This window comes from Mesoplodon densirostris, chromosome 8 (assembly GCF_025265405.1).
Source record: "Mesoplodon densirostris isolate mMesDen1 chromosome 8, mMesDen1 primary haplotype, whole genome shotgun sequence".
Taxonomy (NCBI): domain Eukaryota; kingdom Metazoa; phylum Chordata; class Mammalia; order Artiodactyla; family Ziphiidae; genus Mesoplodon; species Mesoplodon densirostris.
In genome coordinates this window covers 80,118,479-80,133,318 of record NC_082668.1, presented here as the reverse complement: position 1 = coordinate 80,133,318, position 14,840 = coordinate 80,118,479, and positions in this window count along the sequence as shown.

The window sequence follows — 14,840 nt, the reverse complement described above, 5'->3', positions numbered from 1 at the left end:
TTCCATTCTACCAGTGAAAGTTGAATCAAGAAGACAGAAACTAGATATTTCAAATAGAGAAAATTTAATCTGATGAATGGATTATACATTGATGGAAGAGCTAAGAAACCAAATAACGAATGGAGGCAACCCAAAGATTAACAACAGCAGGAAGCCACAAGCATCCCTAGAGAGGGGTTCGAGTACTAGAATCCAGAAGCCAGACCTCCAGCTGAAGCTAGAACCATGAAGGGTGCTGCCCAGGGGAGCAGGGACCACAGACAAATGCAGTCACTTCAGGAAACCACCCCATGAGGCAGAAATAGAAATGGAGGCTGTTCCCTTCCCCCTGCCATCTAATCTCTAATCAGGCCTCCACTGCTGGAAGTTAGCTAGAAGCCCAGTGCAAGTAAGTCTGGAGAATATTATTTGCAGGAGAAGAGTGGAAGATGAATCTGGGAGTTGTATCCAACTTCTCTTTCAATGATCATTGAGTGAGTGCAGAGCTAATCAGCAACAGTTAAATGCCAGATCCATGAGGCCCATATACATGTGCTCATAGAATTAAGCCCCATCCATCTAGAATTCAGGAGAACTCAAAGGAAGTTACTCCAGTTTAAATAATTAAAGAATTAGCTAAGGAGGTTAAAGGAATAAACAAAACCAACTAAGAAACCGTCTATTTCAAGTATTCTGGTATCACTGGGATATTGTGGTTGACAGAATAATGACCCTAGAGAGACTCTGAGTTCTCATCACCAGAACTTGTGACTAAGTTACTTTATATGGCAGAAGGGATTTTGCAGATGTGATCAAGGTTAATGGTCTTGGGATGGGGAGATACTCCTGGATTAGCTGGGTGGGTCCAAGCTAATCATATGAATCCTTAAATTTGGAATCTTCCCTGGGTGCGAAGAGAGAGCGAAGGTAACAAGAAGAGGTGTCAGAGAGTTGTGGAAAGGACTCACCTGCTATTACTGGTTTTGAAAATGGAAGAAGGCAGCCAGGAGCCAAGGGACATAGGTAGCCTCTAGAAGCTGGAAATGACAAGGAAACAGATTCTACCCACCCCACCTGCTACCAGTTATCAATATTCCCACTCCCTAGTCAATCTCTCACTTCCATGAGTGTACAAACCTGCTGGTATTTCTTCCACCTTATTAAAAAAAACCCTTCTTGTGACTGCAGTTCTCCAGTAGTTACTACCTTATTCCTTTGCTCCTCTTTGCAGCAAGCCCCTTAAAAGAATTTGTCTGCACTTGCTCCATTTAATTCCACATTTCCTATTCTCACTTAAACAGCACCTGTTCCCTTGATGATCTTATCCTTTCTCATGGATTTAAATACCATCTCTACTCTGATGATTCCCAGTCCGGGCTTATCTCCAGAACTATAGACCCAGATATCTAACTGCCGACTTGTCAGCTCCACTAGAATGTTTAATGGGGCATCTCAGCCTAACGTGTCCAAACTGAATTCAGATCCTCCCTCCAAATCTACTTCACCTCAGCCTTCCCCATCTCTGTTCGTAGTAACTCCATCCTTCTGTTAGCTCAGGTAAAAAATAAATTAAAAATTTGGACTCATCTTCGTTCCCCTTTTTTTTTTTTACTCACACCTTCAGACTCTATCTCCAGAACATATACAGATCTCAAAATCAGTGAGCAGACCTAGCAACTACCTAACCAATTTTTCACTAAAGGAAACCAGGAATTCTTGGAGAAATGGCTGATTCTTGGGCTAGGGTTGGGAACATACAAAAATGAGCCTGGATCATCTTACTGTGCCAGAAGTGCGAAAGTGCTCAAATTATGGTAGGGACATGTCAGAAGGACACGGGTCCTGGTTTGAAAAGGCGCCCACTGGTGAAATCTGATATATTTTGAGCATCTGAATAAATGGGAATGTGTTATCTTATGTGGCAAAGGGGATTAAGCTTGCAGATAGAATTAAGGTTGCTAATTAACTGACCTTAAAAGAGAGAGCTTGTCCCTGATTATCAGGGTGGGCTAATCTAATCGCACGAGCTCTTAAAACAGAAAAACCTTTCCTGGCTGTGGTCAGAAAGAGATGTGACAACAAATGAAGGATAAGAGAGATGTGATATTGCTGGCTTTGAAGATGGAGGAAGGGGACTACAAGCCAAGAAATGTTGAGAAGCATCTGGAATTAAGGAAAAGGATTCACCCGTAGCGTCTGCCGATGCCTTGGTTTTAGGACCTGATTTTAGGAATGTAGAACTTCTAACCTACAGAACTATCAGATAATAAATTTCAGTTACTTCAAACCACTAAATTTATGGTAATTTGTTAAAGTAGCAGTCGAAAATGTATACATACCTAAAAGGACTATGACTCTTAATTCTCTATGCCGTGCTGTGCTTTTCTTCAGAGCCCTGAACATTACCTGCCATTTTGCTATATATTTATTTGTTATTATTTGATATTTTCCCCCAGTTAGTTACAAAAGGCAAAGAGTTTGTCTGCCTTGTTCACTGCTTTGTCCATAGTACCCAGAGCAGCACCTGAACAGAAAGAACACAATAAATGTTGGTTAAATAAATATTGAATTTGTGCATTTATGTTAATACGGACAGTTATTCCTGTAATTGCTTATATGCTATCAACTTGAAATAGCAGATTTAGAATTTGCCAAAACACCATCAGTATACTCTCCCTTAAAGAATTCCTAAAAGGGTGACTTTCACTTTCCTGTAATAAAACTCACAAAATAGCAATAAGTCAATGCACTCAGGGTGGTTTTTTTTTTTTTTTAAGGACAACTCCCACTGATCAGCAGGAGGAACTCCTGAACCCACTTTAATAAATGGATAACATTTCACCAATTTCATATACTGTTTAGAGAACCTCCTCCAGCTATAAATCAGCTCTATGACCTAAGAACAGGGCAGGGAATTGTCAGAGTCCCTTTGCTGAGTAATTCCAGAAATGCCTTAAAGCTCAACAAAGGAGGGATCTGACATTAGAAAGCTGGAATTTATGACCTAAGGAAAAGCCCCAGTTGGGCAAAACAAAAAAATCAGGCTGAAAGCCTCAGCAGAACGTTTTAGTCTTTGCTTACAGAAGTCTTCAGACCTCTGCAGAAGACTTTTTTCAATGAAGCAAATTAATCCACTAAAATTCAGTCTAAATTGTAACTATGACTGTAAATCATCACCTTTGTCACGATTCTTTCTAATGTTCCAGGGGGTGATCATATAAACAAACTGCTGTAGGTCTGTTTGGTTGAAAGAGCAATGAAATGACATTCTCCTGAGGACTTGACAGAAACCTGTAGGTGCCAATGGTAAAGAGCTCAGGTCACTTTCTGTGACCTGCAGAGTGGCATGAACTGACTGGGTAAACACCAAGAAAGCTGAACACACTTTTAAACATGGCAAGATGTTTTGGAATATAATTTTACCCAAGAAGCTATCTTAGATTCTTAATAAGGATGTATTTTTCCAAGATAAAAAACAAGAATGATTTCCTTTTATCCGAAAACCCATTATTTAGATTTATTACTTTCATCAAATGAAACAGTAAAAGATTTTGATCTGTTGGTTCATCTTTTTTCTTTAGAATAACATACCTTGGAGTCAGAGTTCCACTTAATTAAAATTGAGACTCTACCTATTATTGCTGAAAATCTTTGCAAGCTGTTCTGATCCAGACTGTAAGAGTTGTTCATCAAAACTGCACTAAATTTAGGATATATTCTTCATTGCTGGTTTGCTCAACTTTTATTTACACCCACATATAGGACACTATGTATATCTACTGGATAAACTCAGATGTGGGCAGGCTCAGGGAGACTTTAAAACAACTAAAAAGATTACATGAGGCTAATTCTTGGTTTAATAAACAGAAATGTTGGGTTGTAGGGCACTGAGCAATTAGAGATTTATTGGACCATTTGTTCTCACAGTCAAAAGTTTTTCTTACATAAAAATATTTTCTACAAAACAATTGTACTCTCATTAAACTTGGCTCTTCACATATCTACTTATGGTCTTATAGCTTTGGAGAATAAATCTTGTATTTATAAATCAGGTGGATACTGTTTATTTAACTTTTATCAGTGACCTGTTTGAAAAAAATAGGAAAGTCATTGATTTAGCTGACATAGTCACCTAGAGAAAAAGTGTACTCCATAGTGGATGGGATTGGAATGAAAATGACCTTGCTAAGTTAGAGAAGCAGATAGATCCAGGTAGAAAGACACTCAAAAATAATAAGCACAATGTGGAATCTAAAAAACAAAACAAATGAGCAAACATAACAAAACAGAAACAGACTCATAGATACTAGAGAACAAATTAGTGGTTGCCAGAGGGGTGGAGGGTGGGGAGGATGGGCGAAATAAGTAAAGATGATTAAGAGGTACAAACTTCTAGTTATAAAAATAAGTCATGGGACTTATTTTTTACAGAATAGGGAATATAGTCAATAATATTGTAATAACTTTGGATGATGACAGATGGTAACTAGGCTTATAGTGGTGATCATTTCGTAATGTATAAAAATATAGAATCACTATGTTGTAGACCCGAAACTAACATAATATGTAAGTCAATTATACCTCATTTTTAAAAAAGAAAGGCTGATAAGCACAACAATTAATTTAGAGTAAAACTAGAGTAAAAAAAAAAAAGTATGTTAGAAGAAAGGGACAAGCCTAATAAACAAAGGTGGGCTGTAAAGGGCCTGAAAGTTGTTAAACTCAAGCTAATTAAATAACAGAACAATTAATAAACTAAAGAAAGCACAATACATGCCGCAGGTTTATGTCCGCATGTGGTAGAAGAGTTAAAGATATAAAAATCTCTATAAGGGACTTCCCTGGTGGGGCAGTGGTTAAGAATCTGCCCGCCAATGCAGGGGACACGGGTTCAAGCCCTGGTCCGGGAAGATCCCACATGCAGTGGAGCAACTAAGCCCCTGCACCACAACTACTGAGCCTACGCTCTAGAGCCTGCGAGCCACAACTACTGAAGCCCATGTGCCACAACTACTGAAGCCTGCGTGCCACAACTACTGAAGCCTGCACACCTACAGCCCATGCTCCACAACAAGAGAAGCCACCGCAATGAGACACCTGTGCACCATAACGAAGAGTAGCCCCCGCTCGCCGCAACTAGAGAAAGCCTGTGCGCAGCAACGAAGACCCAACACGGCCAAATTAATTAATTAATTTTAAAAAATCTCTATAAGATTTAGAGAACCAAAAATTAGCAGGATGACAGTTTTTCAAGAATGTTGTTTTAAAAAGGAGATATTAAAATATTAATTTATTGAGCACCTACAATATGTTGAATAATGGAAATATAAAAGTGTATTCCCATTTGCTCTCAAGGAGATAAGTGTCTAATAAGAGAACTATAACTAAGCAGACAAATGAAACAAATTAGTGTTTTGATAGCAGATTGACATAATATTTAGCAATAATCTTTAAGCATAGCTTAGAATAATAACAATGAAGAAGCTGAGGCACAGAGAGATAAGAGTGTTGTCCAGGTTGGTAGGTGGTAGAGGCAGAAATTAAACTCAAGTAATCTGGTCCCATAGCCATGTTCTTAACCTCTCTATACACTGTCCTCTGCCTAAGGGCAAAAAAGTTAATGGTTGTAAGAAGAGTGAATTAGTCACTAGTCACTACAAGTGTCTGACATCTAATACTCAAGTTTAGGAAGCCAATTCCTACTCAGATCTATACAAAAAAGCTAGCCAAGCTGGGACCCAGAAGTAAACAGGACAATTCCACAGGCAACATGGGACCCCGCACTCAGAGGCTATCTTCCATTGGTATCAGACACATTCGTTTTTTTGGGAGGGGGGTACAATATTAATTTTGGAGGAGAGAGGAATAAGGACTTACTTAGGTGACCCCAGGTAAAATAGGAGTAGTTTATACTATGAATGGAAATAGAAATGGATAAAACAAGAGCCTTCACCATCAGGCCAGGCTTTCTTGGAAACTCATAGGAAGATGAACCCCCTAGTCTCATGGAAGAACAGAATATGTGGAGGGTCAGCCTCAGGGAGATTAACCAGCTGGGGAGTCCATATGTAGGGTGACTCTAGCAACTCCCTCAGCAGCAGGAATTGGTGGAGGTTTTGCCACCTGGATGACTTGGCTCTTTGGGCTTTGTTTGTCCTGGTTCTCATGCTGCCAGCCAACTAGCTCACCCTCTTTTCCCTTAATTCTGTCTTGCTGTCTCACTGTCTGTGCCAGCTCATAGATTCTGCTTCCTCATCACATCAACATATTTGTGGGCCTGACCACCTCAAACCTTAGTTTTTTAGCTCCTGCTTCTTCCTTCCATAAATCTCCTTTCAAGTGTTTTCCTGAAACAGGTGCTGATTGGCCAAGCTAACCTCATCATCCTGATTTGAAGAGAGCTTTTCATACCAATGGACTTTGTAGGTTGTAGATCAACCTATTAAATGTCTAACTCTGCTTGAATTGGTTGTGTTTATGGTGGTTGGAGAGGCTTGTAGGGGGACAAAGTAGAATGTGGGGAGGGCAAGCCTACCTGAGTCAGAAGTGGGCTGTTTCTGCTCAAGGAATGGTTTAGGACTGTTCATCCAGACAGGAACCAACATTTGTTGATCATTAGGCTATGCTAAGTACACACACCCCACTTAATCTCACAACAACCCTAAGACGTAAGTATCATTGCCTCTATTTGCAGGTGATAAAAGAGGTTAAGTCACTGTCTGTGGCAGAGCTTAGGCTGGAATCAGGTTTGCCTGACTCCAAAGGCCTAGTTCCTCCCACAATTCCATGCTGCCTCCCATCATTTCACCCTCATAGGCAAAAACCAAGAGGACACTGAGGCACTATAAATAACTTTTTGAACCTTACTCTGGGAAGATAACCTATCAGATCAAATAAATACTCTCAAATATTCAGTTTCTTTGTTCCATAGAGAATTTTAAGAAAATAGTGGGCAACTAACATTCTCATCTTGCCAGAATCAAATGTTACCCAAATGCAAATATCTGAACCAGATATAAGAAAAGCAAGCTTTTAAAAATGGTTTCTCTGGGCAAATCCCTTTGTGTAATGTACACTAACTCCTTTAATCCTCACAAGAACCCTATGAAGGAGGTACTTTACCACCTCCATATTCCAGATGGGAAAACTGAGGCAGTGTGAGGGGAAATACTTGCCCAAGGTCATTCAGCAGCAGAGTCAGGACCCAAATCCAGCCCACTTGGCTCCGTAGCCCATGTGGACTAAGCTCTTCTACTGTTCTGTGGTCTTCTTTGGGCGTGCATAAAAATACTCACCTAGATGAGCATGTTTTAGCTGTCCTCTGAAGAAAGGAAAAATTTTCATTTTCTTAGATGCAATTTTTGATGTTCTGCTACAATAATAAAAGAGGTATAAATCCATCACAGGTAAAAGCCTGTCAAGATTTTTTAAAGCAGTTCCATATAACAATATTTGAATGATTGTTTAAGTCTCTTGAATTACATTTCCATCTGTTTGGGACTGACATGTGAAGAGCTATGAGTCAGGAAGAAGTCTGTAAACAATACAGTATCAAGCATTAATTGTATCATTTACTCTTGAAAAAAATGATGGTTCCTGAATATTGAAGTGTTCTCATTGTTGCTATAACAACTTCAGCTTGCTATTGTGACTTTCTCTATTCAAGGTGAATGCTTATGTTTACTGGAATTAAAGTTCAGGAGGTTTAGAAATATTATGTATCTGTAATGCATGTCACTTAGTCAATTCATTTGTAAAGGAAAATAATGAGCAACTGGCAGAAGGTAATAAATGACATTCCTGGAGAAATGAGCTCAGAGAAGTTCAGTATGAAACATGCTCTGAATAAAGCACGCCACTGACTGCAGCCGTGAATCATTCCTACCACAACCTGGGCAGCATCCGAGCCAAGACTCAGTTGCTCTGGACCAGTTGTAAACCCACCACCCAGAACAATGTCTGGAACAGACATTTGCTGAATAAAATATAAGCAAGTGCTAGAACCCTCCCATTCAAGGCCACAGTCAGTCTTTGGTCTGTTTAGTTGATCTCCCACTGATATCAGGTAGAACACATGGTGCTTGCTTGATCTAGGAAGTCAGGTTTTCTGGGTTTTTGAGTTCTTGCTTTAGTCCTGACTATCCTGCATAGAACATGTATACCCAGCAAGTAATTAAACACTGCCGACCTGCTAATAGTCAAGGAAACAGAGACCGGCCTTACAATTTAGAATTCAGAAAAAGTGATGAATTTTTGAAATTATAGAGCTTTTTAATCATTATTGCACCCTCCAAATAAAAATGAGTCTGATCAGCAAAAATGCAAGGTGCAAGTCAAAGACACCTAAAAACCAAGTATACAGGCAGTGCGGAGACATTCTTCCTACAAAAGAAAATTTCCCAGGTGCTGCCGAGCCATTCAGATAAGCCCATGCCTTCCCATGCCCTTAGCTGAAATGTCAGCTGATGCTGGGGCAGGGGACAGACAACTCCAAATTGATGAGAGGGAGTCTTGCTTTGTGATCCCTGTGTGGAAGAAAACAGTACCCCAAACTGTAGGAAGCAAGGCCGACCAAACCCTGTGGGTATGGACAAAAAGAGCTGCTCCACCAACCAGCAGTGTCACTTCATTGTCAACCCTCCTGTCTCTTACACACGTCGTGCTTGAGGGCAGGTGTCCAGGGCCATGCTCTGGAAAAAGCAGGGCACACCTTCCAACAGTTTTTGCCCTTTCTCTTCCTTCTACATCTCCTTCTCCACTATCAGCTTCTTTACTGCCTCTCCACTGCCTCCTCCCCGCCCCCACACCCCACCCCCCGACATCCACTAAAGCATGTAAAACCCGGGCAGAAAGAAATTGTGTGTGTGTGTATTGCATCACATGATCTATTCTTATACAATGTGCTAGTCAAAATTTTAGAGCATACAAAATCGGAAGAGTTCAGGATGTTTGGAGGTCACGAGAACAATATTAGAAAAGAGGGGTGCACCAAAGAAATACACTACTCAAATATCTTCTGTGAGTCTCTTGGAAGAAAAATATGGTAACTAGAAAATTATTTTTGGAGTATCTAGAACCCGATTCTAAGATACCATAACTTGTATGATGCATCATAGATTTAATAGTAGCTTTTCAGGAGGAAGAAGGCCCACACATTAATTGTGTAAGTATATACTTTTAATAACTGAAAAAGCATTTATACACCCAGATAATTATAGACTAACTTTCTGCTTCAGTGTAATGACCAAAGTTTGAGTCAAAGATTTGTTCATACATGTAGCCTGAAGAGTCTTTGGATTCACGCTCGGCCCTTGACAGACATGCCTGGCACCATGGTGACAAGCTGTTTTGCATCACCAGTGCTCATCATTTTGGTTTCTTTAGCCCTTGAAGATTGACAGTATAATTCTGAGAGATATTGAAAATAGTAGACTTTCTTCTGAATTTCCTATTTGGTTAAACTAATAGCTTTATATTTTTCCTTCATTAAATTACACATCACTGGAAGTTAAACAGCTTTTCTTGAAAGTCAGCCTGAAGTTTTGACAGATATGTTACTCATAAGAGTTGAGCCTCTTCACAGCCCATCCTGGCATGGTGTCACCTTCAGGAGGAAAAGCAATTGTCATGTCCAGAAATAATGGAAAAGCAATGTAAACCTTTAGCACAATCTTTTAAAAATGCCAGAAGAGGATTTTATTCATATCACATAGAAAAATATATTCAAATATTCTTTCTCCATCTATGTTTTGGCTGTCCTCCTCTTTCTTCTCTCCCCTCCTGTTTTCTGGGTCTCTTTCTCTTTTCCTTAAGAAACCCTCTGCTTTTCCCAGTGTGAATTAGCCAAGCTGGCTGTCTTCCCCTCACCCGTGACGCAATTGCCACCACAAAGACTAGAAACCAAGGGGGTCAAGAGACTTCTCCTTGGCAGGAAGGGAGAGTCAAAGGCTTATATTATCTTATCAAAGGTAGATATTTAGGACTTGAGTAATGATTCCCCAAAAACATCAAATGATGACCCCTAAACTCTCCCAGCTTTGAAACATCTTGTTTATGCAGGATTTAGCAATTTCTTCTGCATTAAATTGGATTGCCTGGTAGTTGCCAATCTTTTGTGTAAAAATAACAGGCAGCCAAGTGTAGTCATTTTATGAGCGTTTGAAGCAATAATCAATAAATTTAAGTTTAATTGTTAATTACTCAATGACTAATTTTTGTACATTTTATACATTTGCAAATAATAATAACTACATCAAAACTTACTGATCTGCAGGCACCTGGCAATTTTCTCTTATAATTCGTTGCAAGAAGCATCTAAATTTCACTACAGTTATTTAGTTAAGGAAAGATGGTCTTTGGGGTACCCTAAGTGTCCTGTAGGTTATATATAATATTAAGAGGAAGTTGGTTATTAAGAGACTGAATCCATTCTGTTTTTGAAATTTTACCTAAAAATCATAAGACAGGACATTTTTAATGAGGTTAGTAAAATACTTAAACAACTTAGTATTTTTCTCCTATTTAAAAAATTAAAGTATAATTTACATATAGTATTATTATTCACCCCTTTACTGTACATTTCTGCAATTTTTGACAAACATATACAGTCACATAACCACCACCTCAATCAAAATATGAAAAAAATCCTTATAATTTTGCCTCTTCCAGAGGGTCATACACAGGGAATCACACACTCTGCAACTTTTTGCATTTGTCTTTCTTCACTTATCATCGGGCATTTGAGATCCATCCATGTTGTTGAGTTTATCAGTAGTTTGTTCCTTTTTGTGACTGAGTAATATTCCATTGTAATGCACCACAGTCTGTTTTTCAGTTCCCCAGTTGAGTGATATTTGGGCTGAGCAACTTTGTACTATTTGTTCTGCGAGGAGTGAGGTCCATGTTAACTGAACCATAAGTTTCAGACCCTAATTCTCAGCCCATGTGTCCCCATATAGCTTTTAGCTGGTCTAATATAATTCTAAATAGCTATCTTCCCATATTTCTCATTTGTTCGTTTTCTTTCACTGACCATTACATGGGTAGGGTTGTGAAGTGGAACAAAGTAAATAGAGGAAAGTACAGAATTTAGAATTTTAACTCCCTGACTTCAAATTTAATATTGAACAGGCTATTTAATCTCTCTAACTCTCAGTTTCCTGATTGTAAAAATGGAATTAGCACATCCACTCGCAGTCTTGTCGTAATGATGAAATGAGGTAATACATCTGAAGGAATCAAGCAGAAGTCTTGGAACATAGAAAATAATAACATTAGCTCCCCATCGCACCTCAGTCTGATTGTGTTGTTACTTTGAGATATTTATTTATGGATTAAAAGTTTTTTTGTTTGCGTTTTCTTTTCCTTCCTTGTCAGCTTCTCTTTCCCATGGTCTCTTTCAAGCAGGGAGTTGGCCAAAGGGTGATAAGTGGCAGAGCAAAACATTAAAGTCCTTGTAAGTCTTTCTCACACGTATTTCACTAAAAGCCACAGACTAAGTGCCTTGGAAGAAAGGATATCCCCTCTGCTAGACAGTTCTGCCTGGGGGTGGGGGAGTGGCAGGAGGAGTGAAGGATAGATAGTGCAGAGGAGGCTGGGATGAGGGAGAAAAGTACATCCCATGAAGGTCACCAGGCTAGTAGCAAAACCCCATAGAGGAAGACCCCAAAGAACAAAGGGAGCTGGGTGCACATTTGGCAAAATGGGACTTTAGGCAACTTTACCAAAAAATGTCTGTGCCCCAAGCTTGAGCCAGGATGCTATCTGGACCTGATGAAGCCATACAAAAAAAGGCTGAGAGACATCTCAGCAGTATCCTGTGAGTACAATGACTGGAATAATATACATCACACCCTCCCCGCCACCCAAGTGCTCTGTAAGATCCCAGAAACTTGGAACAATTCCAGGAACTAGTTATGTGTGTGTGTGTGTGTGTGTGTGTGTGTGTGTGTGTGTGTGTGTGTATGTGTGTGGTGGATTCCAACAAAGATTTAGAGGGGTTTTTTCCCCTTTTCTGCCAAACTAATAGAAAGGATGTTCAGAACTAGAAGTTGAGTAAGAAAGAGACAATGAAGAAACTTTTATGTCTTGCATACCTGTGCTCATAACCAAGTACCTTTGTAATTACAGGGATAGAACGCAGACATTACTACCCCCCTTATGTTCTTTCACACGTTTATCAAACTGTATCAATGAGGGAACAAATCGGCTATGAGGTGCACAAGTACTATCATGAGGTAAGGTGGTATAATCAAAGCCAATTTCTATAAGAAATGATGAAAACCTTATCATCCTAAATTAGCATTTCCAATAACCATTTCCCTATGAAGATACATTACCAAATTATACTGCCCTTATCCCTTGGAAAAAGAGCACCTCTGGGAAATGCTACATATTTTATAATTTCCATTCAGCCCAGGCTAACACATGGAAAGTAAGACATTCTACCATGCGTATGATTAGTTTCTTAGGGCCTGAGTATTCGGTGTCATTTCTACTCATTATTTACTCATTCATTCATTTGTTCATTCACTCACTCACCAAGTGCCTAGCAGGTTCCAGACACTATGGTCAATACATTAACGTCATCTGGACATGTACAAAGTCTTTAAGTACTCTAATCTGCCTTTCCTTTATTCTTGACATGTGTCTGACCTCCATTTTCTGAGGATGAAAATCAGGCCCAGGGAACATGCCTAAGTCCCTGACAGAGTTCAAGGGTTCAGACTCCTTTCATTAAGAGAAAAGAATTCTAAATGGTTGGAGCCCCATTGTTAATCTACACTGAATTCCCAGAATCCTACTAAAGGCACTTTCAAAAAACAGAGTTTCTGCAATAATGGAAAGACGTACTAACACTGTCATTCTACTTATACTGTGAGAAGCCCCTGTAACAGCACAGGCTGAAAAGTCTGCTTGAATAAATTAAGAACCACCCTGAAATAAACCAACAATTCAAACATTTGAAAAGAAAAATGCTGCAAATATTTGGTGATTGTTTTCTCTAAATTAAAGACCTTTTTATTTGCTGGTATCATGAATGATTAGAATAAGAAGTTTAAAATATCTAAGGAAGACCTCTTGTTTTGAACTGTAAAATATATTTTGGGAGACACTTGAGCTTTGCACAATTCTGACCCTTTTTTTAAATTCTGGATTTTTTGTAATCAAATCAAACTGACTCTGAAATTCTCAGGCCCTTGTTTATAAATTTCCCCAGAGAAGGTAAGTCTGAAATGTGTATTGCCATGTAGTAGTCATTTATACCAGTAAATTTTCCTAGCTGGAAGATAAAGGACCCAGAAACAAAAAGAAGGCTAGTTTCAAAAAAAGCAATCTAAATAGGAATTGGCAAATACAAACTGGAAAATTTAATTCAAGTTTAAAATTTGTAAGATATGAAAAGCAATGCAAGAATGTTGAGAAATAGCTGAAAAAGGGATTAGACACGGAGCATACCTCAAGGTTGGGACATCTTATCTATTATAGCACATCCCCACCCCCTCAACCCCTAACACAGAAAGTAATTTCTCTCTCCTGCTCATGGCCACACACAAGCATCAATCTAAGTAGCTGCTGGGATGGATCTTAGTGATAAAACAATCACAGAAACAATATAATAATGTAACTCACTCTATTCTTCCAAAATCACAAGGAAAATAGGATCCGAGGTATGGAAACTTAGCCACGTAGCTCTTGTTCTCAGACTTCTCATCTGTGAATCGAAAAAGTGTTGAACTTGATCTTATCTAAACTTTTATTCTATGCTTTTATTCAGTCCAAATCATTACTATGTTAGGGCATATTCCCTACACATGCTTAAATAAACCCTCCTGGATTTAAGAAAAGTTTCCTGAAATTCAGGATTCCTCTGTTTAGTAGTTCTATCCTCCTAGACTCCTCGAGCCCCTTAGCCACGTAATCAAGTGCCAGCCCATGATGTTCAATATTAAGTGCACCTGAAGTCTTTAGAAAATAAATATTGTGACTCTGAAAAAATCCAAGGAAACTGTTTATAAAAATGCTCTGATACAGTCCACTGATTACATATATTTCAAGAAGAAAAACACCTTGACTTCATTAGGGAAAATGTCAAGGAAATAAATCAATTGTATTGATTTATATACACAGAAAGCTATAGACATATTGATGGTACATACAGTCATATAGATACACTGAAAACATATAGATTATATACTGTTCATAATAAGCCCATTTTAAATATAAAGACTTAGGTTAAAAGTAAAAGAATGGAGAAAGATATACCATGTAAACACTAAACTAAAAAAACTAGAATAGCTATAATAATTTCAGTCAAAGTAAATTTCAGAACAAGAAAGATTATCGGGATAACTATGAGTTCTACACAATGACAAAGGAACCAATTCTCCCAGAAGACATAAAAATCTTAAATGTGTATTCACCCCAAAATAGACTTTTATGATACATGAAGCAAAAGCCTGATATATCTGAAAGGAGAAATAGACAAATCCATAATTATAGTTGGAGATGTCAACATTCCTTTCTTGGGAATTCATAGAACAAGTAGATAGAAAATCAGTAAGAATAAACATGACCCAAACAGCACAATCAAACAACTTGATGTAATTGATATTTCTAGAACATTTCACCTGACAACAGCAGGTTACACATTCTTCTCAAGTGCACATGAGTTATTCTCTAGGGTGCACCATATTCTGGGCAATAACTAAACTTTGACACATTAAAAAAATTAGAAATCATACAAAGGACATTCTTAGACCCCAATAAAATTAAACAAAACTGTATTAGGAAGATATCTGGAAAATTCCCAACTATTTGGAAATTAAAGAAAAAGCTTCTAGGGACTTCCTTCTTGGTGC